Genomic DNA, 10,262 nt, shown 5'->3' on the forward strand with positions numbered 1-10,262 from the left:
GTTGGGGAGCAAAGAGGAAGCATCAGTCTCTCCTCTGGGAGGGCTGCCGATGTGGGGTGGTCTGTCGGGGGCTGCTCCCCACCTCTACCGGGAGCTGCATCTAGAGAGGGAAAAGGATGCACATCTTGGGGACTGAAGCGGCCGATGCAGAGCGGCACTGCCTCCCAGCAGCCCTGCCGCCCGCTCCCACAGCATGACAGGGCTCCTGGCGTGGCCCCGCGCCCCAAAACCGGCTCTTCCCTTCCATTACCAGCAGCTGCTGGGCAGCGCAGGGTCCCGGGGCACGGGGCTGTGGGCATCTCCGGCATCTCTCGCTACGAGAGCTGGACCCATACCGGCACGTTGCAGCCATTGGCATGGAGCAAGGCTGCTCCAGCACCCCATGGCACCCAGCTGCTTGCACCCCTCCAGCCTCCAGCCCCATTTACTCCCTCAGGGAAGCTGGACACCAGCGACTCTCTGCTGACTACAGCTCTGGGAGCCATGCCAGGCATGCCCCTGCCTTCATCTGCCTGTGAAGACTACGCTTATGAATTGGTGTCTGTTTGCAGACGCCCCCTCAGAGGCTGAAAGGATCTACTGTGCAGGATCTCAGGATCAGACCCACACCCTGGAGCTCATGGCAGACGGGTTCAGACAGAGAGGCATCCCTGTTAAACCCTGGGTGCTCTCCTAAATGCTCAAAGCCTGAGCCTACCCACACACTGCAGAGTGAGGTGGCTGCAGAGCGAGCTGAGCACAGAAGAAAAGAAAAAAAATTAACCAAGCAAACAACCCAGTAAAACTCCTGGCCCACACGGTGTGAGACAAAGAAACCGCCTCCACACTCCATTTTCCAATGGTATTTTGGAGTTTCCCAACCCCCCTGTTGCAGCTACTCAAGACAAGACAATACATCTGGTCTTTGGATGAGGGAGAAGATGGGATTCTGCAAAGTGACCCCAACGCAAGTGTGCCTGGTGGGCAGTGAGGGCAGGCAGCCCCCCCAGCACCCCCTTCCCACCTCCCAGACATGCTCTTCCTGTGCCTGGAGCGGAGGAAGTTGCTTTTTCCTCTCTCCCGGGCTGTCCCTGCCTTCAGGAGGAGCGTGCTGGCGTTCAGTTGCTCTTGGCTCACACCAGGAGTGGTAACCAGCACCCAGAGCTGCCTTTGCAGAGCCAGGCTTGGAAACTCCCCATGCTTCCCCCCCACGGGGACGAAGGGATTCCATAACCAGTGGTTTGGTTTGCCCAGACGCCTCGTCAGCCCAGATTTCAGAGGCATTTAGAAATATGCCCCTGATGATGTGGTGCTTTGGAGGGGAGGAGTTGGTATGCAATCTCTTTTATGAAAGGGGAAACTGAGGCAGGGAGTGCAGAGCCAGTCTTCTCAAAGCGGGGACTTAAAACTGGGCTTATTTAATAAATAGTCTCACTAAAACATGCTGTTTTTTTCTGCAGAAGCCACCAGCTTTGCTAAAATGGATTTATGGGCCTGACACTATGCAATTTTAAGCATATTTTGCTTAAAACCGAGTGCCTTGCCTGTGGTCCCACAATGGCTTGGTGAAGGAGACACAAATCCAGCTGTGACCACAGAGCACCATGGTGGCACATGGAGCCAAGAGATGTCCTGTGTCAGGGCACCGATGGCATTTTTCTCTTCTAGACTGACCTCAGCCTCTTCCAGGCATTCCTGCTCTGCTTGCTGCCAGCTCTACCCAGCTTCTCTCAAAGCAGCCCATGGCTTCTCCTGCTCTGTCTTCAGAAAACCTCAGTTAGAGAAAGGAATATGTCAGAGACACAGCAAATCAGAATAACACTCTCAACGTGTCCTCACAGCCAGGGATCGACCCCAGACGCTGACCGCTCGGCCACACCACCACAGACCTGCAGGACCTTATAAGCAGGTTGTCCCAAGCTTCTTCCCTGCAGAGAGTTCTGCTGCCACGCTTGAGCGCTCTCTGTGCAGACACGGCAAGGATCTGAGAGTCTGCTCAGGGTGCTTGTGGGAGCCCCATGCTTCGGGGCTCACACCCAGGACATGATGGGTTAGATTTTTTTTTACCCGATTGGGAAAAACACCCGGGAGACCATGGTGTGCCTCCCAGAGGGAAGGGATGGGAGCTCTATTATTTGAAATATTTCAAATCCAGTGGGCAAAGTTGGAGGCAGTGGTTTGGACAGAACAATTCTGTGCTGGGGACAAAGGCGAAAAGGAGGAAGGTCTGGCAGTCCCTTCCCTCCCCTCTTGCTGGAGCCCATACTATGGCACTCAGCTCTCACACAGATTTATCAGCCTTCTGATAGATACTTGCAGTCACAGAACCTCCCCCCTCTCTTCCCATATTTATACAACAGACTATCAGAAGGTGTATTTATAAGTTATTTTGTCCTAAACAGATTATAGCTTGACAGCTCTTCCAATGCCTGAAAAACACAAGCTGGCTTATGTTGGCTTCTCTGGACACAGCAAACAGACGGTTTGATTAACGTCCAACATGCTCCAATAGCTATTACAGGAACAAGGCCCAGATCTGTTGTGGGTTTTTTAATCAATTTGATAAATCTGGTGCATGTGAGAAAGCGCTTTGCCTGAAGCCCCATATTCTCTTTTCATCCAGAGCTCAGAGACAGCACATCCATGATAAACTCGGCCTGGAGGCACCCATGGCGTTGGCACAGAGGCTGCGCTCCGTGGGGAGCTGGGACGTGGCAGCTCCGACCTCGGTCCCCGGGCGCTTGGCACTGCCACCGCCTGCATCCTCCCACCCAGCCCGACTGGGAGAGGTGTCTTGCCTCCCCCAGCAACCCCAGAGGGAACCAGGAGGAAACTCTGTGAATAAAACCTGATGAACAACAGCGGTTTTGCTGTTCCTTTTCTGCAATTGCTCTCTGCACCACGGCATCCCTGGAGAGCCGTCGCACCCCGTGAGCCGGGTGCTGCTGAGCCAGGCAAGCTGGAGCAGCTCCCTCCCGCCAGCGAGCAGCGGGGCGGCCCTGCTCCAGGGCAGCAAGGGGAGCGGAGAGCAGCTTTCCCTTAGTCACATCCTCCGGACAGTTAAGCAACGCTGCGGCGAGCCGGACTGCGCCGGGGGCGGCGTGTGCGTGCTGCCGGCACCCCAGCCGGGGCTCACGGCCGGACTGCGCGACCCACGGCCACCCACGCTACAGCAGCCCCGGGGCCGGGGCTGGAGTCCTGCATTTGCCGAGGGTTTGCAGGAGGCGAGCCTGCCCACTCCTGCAGCACCCGCGCTGCGTGGGGCGACCGGACCTGCAGGCTAACGGAAAGCCTCTTTGGCCCATGCAGAGATTGTCCCCCGACGCCCCCCGTCCTCCTGTCCCCACCGTCCCCTGCTCCCCGCAGCCTGGACCCAGGGCCGCCTCGCACGCACCCACGGGTGTCCGTGTCACCCCGCTGGGTTAGCCGGGCTCGGCTCGGTTGGAAGTCGGAGAGTGCCATCTGGTGCTTCGAGGAAATTTCTCTCCCCAGCAGGTTTCCGCAGCTCTGCCGAAGGGCTGGGGGGAGCCAGCGGGGGGTTCTGCTCCCACCCTTGTCGGGAGAGAGCGGAGGAGCTCGCCTCTCCACCGGGGCCACGTCAGAGGGCTCTGCAGGCAGGAGGGGGACAACCAATGATGCAGGTCTTCAAAAGAGGCTCCTCTCTGCTTTCCAGCTCCATCAAACTTCCCGGGGCATGAGGCTGCTGGGAAGAAAAAAAAACCACCAAAAGATTATGTCAGAGTGGACAAAAAATGTCTCTGCTCGACAGCTTGATTCTGATGTAACGCTAATTCCAGTAGCTGCTCTTGAAAAAACCTCTACCTCTTCTTCCCCCCGCCCCCTCCAATTTATCCAGAGATCTCAGAGTGCTTCATGCAACTCCTGACACGGATGGGAAACTGAGGCAAGCCGGGGAAAACGTTGGCCCCAGGTCACGTAGGGAGGGAGTGACAAAACCCAGCTGACATCTGGTCTCCAGGCTCCCACGCCCTAACTGTTGACTTCGCTCTTGTCTCCTGTATTTTGCCAGGCAGCGGCAGGATCCGTAGCGTGGTTATGCTGTATAGAAAGGAAATCTATTAAAGAAACCCAGCTTTTAAACAGCTTCAGGCAGCTCCCCAGGCTACTGTTAAAACCCTGCTCTGGAGTCCCTCTTTGCTGTCTGGAACAAAATACTGACCATTTCTCAAAAAGCTGATTTAATGCACTGCACCATCCAGCAGAGAGGGGGCCTAATTTGTCTTGTATCTACATGCTGCACCATTCACACCCCACACCCACACTCGGGCAGAACAGCTTTATTAAACCACCAACCTGTCCGCCACCCCAGCTACTTCCTGCAGCTCTACCAGGTCCTGCATCTTTTTCAGCACCTCTCAGAGCCCTGACCGAGCAGCTGGAGCCTCTGCTCTGCTGCAGGTTTGTTTCTCTGCTGCAAACCTGCTCTGATTATGTTGTCTGGATTGGAGACGCCCATCCTGCTCCATCTGTGGTCTCCTCTGGGCTTGCTCAAGCTGTCTAGCAGATATCTGGAGAAACCACTGGCATCCCTGACCTGACCCTCATCTCAGATGAAGACCTAGTCTGCAGGGGCATCTCTTACTCTACTTTGGATCACATGTTAGGGAGATCCAGGAGGTATTAGAACAGGATTGGTAGGGATGGCAAGACAATTTTGCACATACAGCTTGTTCCAGGACTGTTCGGTAATCAGTTACTCCAATTAAACAACCACAGTCACAGTGGGGGTCTGTAAGAAGACCAGGAAGGGAATCCCAAAGGCCTGGCTCTTGCTGCTATCCCTATTTCACTCCCATCCATCCCATCTCAGCAAACGCCCCAGTGCCACATGCTGCCCATCACTGACCAGCAGCATCCCGAGACCATTCCCTGTTCAGCTGGAAAGGACCACGGAGGTACAGAGGAACTTCAGAGACACCCCTGAAAGCCCACAGCCTGTGATGCAGTAGTGCCTTGGCAGTGCCAGGGATGAGTTTTAGCATAGCCCACACTAATCTTTTCTAAGGCCTGGGGCACTTAGATCTGCCTGCACATAGATCCTATTCAGGAGGGATCACCGCCTTAGCCCATGCTCCATGTCCTTTCATCAACCTTATATGAAGTCCATCGATGTCTGTTTATGCTGAAGAGCCTGTTCCACTGGGACAGCTCTGCTTTCGGGGATCCTGCACCCTCATCTGCTGTTTAAAACAAGCCTAGAGAACACAGTGACTCCCCAGAGCTGTCACCTCCCTTCCTGCACATGGTCCTTGGCGCAGCAATCAAACGTGCCCCCAGTGGAGTGTCTCAAAGAGGATATCGTGCCAGGTCCAGATCCTTCAGTACCAGCAAAGCAAACGGACATATTGCCAGGCACGCTGGGCATTGAATTGAGTGGGCAACTGGCTGAACTGCCCCAGCCCCTCCCATCCCCTGGGCAATTTTCAGTGCTCTCTGCCCTGGCCCTTGGGTACTCTCCCCAGTGATCCGACTGCCTCGGCAACCCACCTGGTTGGTCTTCTCCAACACACAGCTTTGACACCAACGTTTAGCCAGCAGACAGCATGCAGCACTAGCCCCAAGGCTTATACCCAAAAGGCAGCATACAGACTGGCAGAAGGGCTCCTCAGGACTTCTCCCACCAACTACCTGCCCCAGGCAGCCTTTGAGTCATCAGGGATTGGGAGGGGGTGGGATTTCCTTTCTCTCTGAGCTGTCCTCTCGCCTTTCAGGAGCTGCTTTTTCTCCCATTCAGCATCAAAGTCCACAGAAAATATCTGCCCGGGGCTTGCGCCACAGGTAACATCATCACCATCAGCACCCAGACCTTGAAGGAGCCCATCCCTGGAGGCAAAGCACAGTTAGGTGTGTTCAAAGGCCAGCAGGACCAGCATTGCAATTTCTGACCCTCTTGCAGCAACGCTAACGCAGCTGGATCTTGTTGCATCCCTTGTCACCAGCCTAGAGAGGCCGAGGGCTGTAACTGGGGTTTCTGGTGGGTGCCACAGTCCATACAGAGCTGCCTGGGGACCTTTGGGGAGGTAAGAGCAGCACTGGGAATGGAGCCTGCCTGCTGTGGATGCAGGATGCCCTGAAGCTGTTTAGGTTCTGGAAGCCAACTGCAGCCTTGCTGGAAACACCGGGCTCATTTCGGTGTTTTAAGGAAGTAAGAGGAAAATGGGGTTTTATAAAATCCAAATGAGCAGCTGTTTATAAAGTCCAAACAAGCAGCGTTCTGCAAAACACCGGCTGCTCGGGATCTGGCAAGACCGATGCAGCCAAGCAGGCTTCTCCCTACCCCTCCAGGCCATCCGTGCCTATGAGGACACGCTCCCTCGATAGGGACACTGAAGCAAGCCAGGACTTTGGCACCACGTCACCCCCCCACCCCAACGCTTAATGTTTCCAGAGCTTTGTCACCAAAAGCTTCTGGCATGGCTGTCCCCTCCTCGCTGGCCACCCCGCTGCCTGCACGCTGCCGGGCTGGGCTGCCGGCAGGAGCGTCCACCGCATCACCAGCCTCCACCAGCTCTGTGTCGCTGGTGTTCAACGACGGGAAGCTTCTGCTCGTGCTGCTCCCCAGGGAGCCGGCGAGGCTGAGCGCCGCCAGCTGCCCCAGCAGCGGCTCCATGCTCTCCCCCTTGGCATCTCCCTCGGCACCCTCCCAGGGCTCCCAGCATGGAGCTGGGCTGCCAGCTGCCCTGGGCTGCTGCTGCCCCCAACGGCACCCAGCTCTTGCCCCTCCACTCTGGGCTCCTGTGTCCCCCGCGTTCTTCGCAGGAGCCCAAAGAGACTCCTGAGGAGCTGGAGCAGGGAGGAACGGCTGGGAGCCCGGGTGGCCGACAGGGCATCCATCGGTGCCAGAGCCGGCAGCTGGTGGCTCAACAGCTCAGAAGTGGATCTGAATCAAACAGCCCCAAACCGCCCGGAACTCAGAGCTGTGGCACTAAGGCAGTGACAGGGGTGTGAAACGAGGCTGGGGGGAACAGACAGGGGACAAGACGGCACCCAGAAGGGCAAGAAATGCACAGCCCAGGGCTGGGAGGGAGATACAGACCAAGCAGAACCCAGGGCTGGTGGAGAAAAGGAGCCCCAAAAAGCAAAGCCTCCCTTCTACCCCCAGTGACTGGTTCTTGCAGCATCCCCACCTCTGCTGGGGTTTGACCTAGCCCTGAATTTTCACATCAGCAAGGGAGGGCAGGAGGAAGGGGGAAGGCTTGTGAAAACATATGAGAACTCCTCCAGCAGTGCAGTACCGTACCGTGGCCAAAGAATGATAAAAAACCACTATTTCTGCCGGCAGTAGCAGAGGAAATGGCTTTTAAAGCAGCGTCTGCGTTTGCCATCGCAATATGATACATTCATGACAATAATGGCAGGAACCAAAACAGCAGCAAACTCAAGGACCCGTTTCCCAACCTCAGGCACATTTCCAGTGCCTGTTTTCCTAGTTCCACAGCCTTGCGCAGGGGCATGAATTTCCCTGCAATGTTCCTGTGCCCGACAGAGCCATGCTACAGCTGCAGTAATGCTGGCATAAAGCTGCTCTCCCTGGTTTAACATACCCCTTGCACAGGCATGCTGGTAGGAGTTCAGCTTCACTTCTAGGCTAGGAGTTTCTCCTGGCTGACTCTGCCAGTGTCTGCTCATCCTTGGCTCAGCTAGTCCACAAGCTGCTGGCTGCAAGAAGGGCTTTTTCCCTCCCCCCAAAAAACCCCTCATCTAAACCTGCTGCATCATCATGACTGGTTGAAACTGAGATTCTCCCACCCTCCTGTTTCCTTTCCTCAGTGAGCACAGGTCACAGCTCCTGCAAAACACCACAAAAAGTGTGTTTTCACATCAGCCCCTTGCTCTTGCTTGCACAAGAGGGCTGGGGATGCACAGGTGAGTGCAGCTCCCTTCCCAGCAGCAGCACAGATTTAGACTACAGCAACAAATTGGTGAAACCACATCCTAAAACGCCACACGAATCCTGAAACCAGAGGCTCCTTCTCTGCAGCTGTTGTGCACCAATTATTTACACCAGCAAATATATCTCTCTATTTACACCAGCAAAAGGGGCTGCCGGTGGAAGCAGGGAACATTTCACATCAGCGATCGCAAAGCCAGTGCAGCACAACCAGCTGGGAATTTCTTCCCTATTGCCTCAACATGTTAAAACCACTGCAATAGCAAGGCAGGCTGTCTGCACCAGCAGAGCCACACGCAGGAATCAGACCATTCATCAAATGATCACCTAAATGCTTGCCAGCGTCATTTCTTGATGTCCATATGGGCCATTCCCATAACAGAGCTGGTGGTTTCAAACTAATTTCCCTTTATCCCTGGTATCTCCCTGCCTCTTTAACACTCTCCAGCAGTCGTTGGCAGACATTGCCATATGCATTCTTCCTGCCCACCACACCTCAGTCCCCACAAGCTCCTTGCTGTACTTGCTGTGGGCACAGGGGAGTTGTCCAAGCCTCCTGCACGGCTTATTTTCCACTACTTTTGCTGCTCGTTGTGATTAGAATCAGCTACAAATATCATACACCCGGTGCTCACCCAGTACCACTTTCCCGGCCGATTTTCTACAGCCATGGCACAGAGGTGTAACGCAACGTGTTTGACGTGGAAGAGAAGTGGTTTGCAAAAAGGAAGAAGGATGTTGGATGAGACAAGCTTTTGCAAAAGTTCTCACCTGCACTGCCGCCTAATGAGGTAATACTAAGGGATGCTAAATCTGAAATGGTGGTGAGGCCCAGGAACAGCCCAGATTGATGTAACGTGGCGGAGGGAAGCACAGGATTCATCCTGCAGCAGCCGGCACATCCCAGTCAGCCTGTGCTCGTATTCACCCTAAAATGTGGGCACACATCACGCAGGCTGTGGGCAAGAACAGCCACCAGCACAGATCAGCAGGGGCACTGGGATAACCTAGAGGTAGGGACATTCAGACCCAAACAACCCCCACTGCTACATTCACCACCAAAACTCACCCCAAGGCTCAGCGCAGAACGAAGGTTGGTGGTGGGACCTCGAGCTCCCCCCGGACTATGGGTTCCTCTGTGAGCACACACTGGGAAGAAGGCAGACCCCTTGCTACCAGGCTGATGGGGACAGTCCCCGTTAGCTATTTCCTCACCTTCCTCTGCCCCGTGGTTAGTCCTACCCCTCTGAAAGCCACCTCTGGCTGGAGCGCACCTCTCCCTGCCCCTGGCCCCCACAGTCACTGCAGGTCTCTTTTGCTTCACCCTCCACAACCTGCTTTTCATTGCTGTTGATGCAGGTACCGCCCTCAGAAAGGCCTGCCAAGGCCCCGTCCCCAGCAGCCCGCACCTCCAAGGGGAGAGGACATCTCTGGAGCCAGAGCAGGGCTCTCTGCACCCACAGGCCCATTTTCCCCAGCAAAGTTCATCCAAGAAGTCAAAGATTCAAAAAAATCTCTCTGTTCGGCTCCAGGGCAGGGAGCATCCCACAGGGCATGTGGCTTCAGGGCAATGGTAACATTGGACAGACAGGTAATTTGATGATTAGCAGATAGGCATTTGGTCTGGTCCCAAACCTCTGCTTATCCGGCATTTTCAGCGCCAACAGTGAGGTCCCTAGCAGTATCCCAAGGAGCCAGGGGAGGGAAAAGCAGCTGGAGCAGCTTGCTGAGCCTCTAGCAAAGCTGTCTTGCCCTCAAGGGTAAATCATGCCATTTCCTCCAGCCACTGAATTTAGGATTTTTCCTAACCTCAGGGGATTTAAATCTCCTAAGTCACTTGGTGTGAACCATCTCTGCCACCCCTGGCTTTTTTTCTGGTGGATCAACACAGAAGTTTCCTACTAGAAACCAGAAATACTCTGAAAAGAACTCTAACAGGGCTCCTGGCCCTACCTGCCGGGCAACCTGACAGAGGGCAAACCAGTCGTGCTGAGAAGCCGCAGCTTTAATAAAAAGGTCAGAAAGTAACTGGGGAACCCACGCAGAAGCCGAAGGCTCCCCGAGAATCGTGGCGAGGAGGGTGCCAGGGTGTGCTCTGCCACCCCCGCACCGCTGGGCTCCGCAAAGCGGCCCCCAACCCTGCTCCCAGCAAACCCGCAGCCAGGCCATCCCCCGGCGCCCCCCGAGGAGCCCCGGGCCCCGCCGCGGTGCTCGGCGCTGCACAGAGCCGCACCGAGCCGTTTTCCCACGCTCCGGCCAGGGAAGGTGCCTCTAGAGGGAGCTGAGCCCCGTCGGCGCCTGCATCTATGGTCTGGGTTGGGTTTCTTCTTTTTTTTTTTTTTTTTTTTTTTTTTTTTTTTTTTTTGTTTCT

Source organism: Phalacrocorax aristotelis, chromosome 21 (genome assembly GCF_949628215.1).
Source record: "Phalacrocorax aristotelis chromosome 21, bGulAri2.1, whole genome shotgun sequence".
Taxonomy (NCBI): Eukaryota; Metazoa; Chordata; class Aves; order Suliformes; family Phalacrocoracidae; genus Phalacrocorax; species Phalacrocorax aristotelis.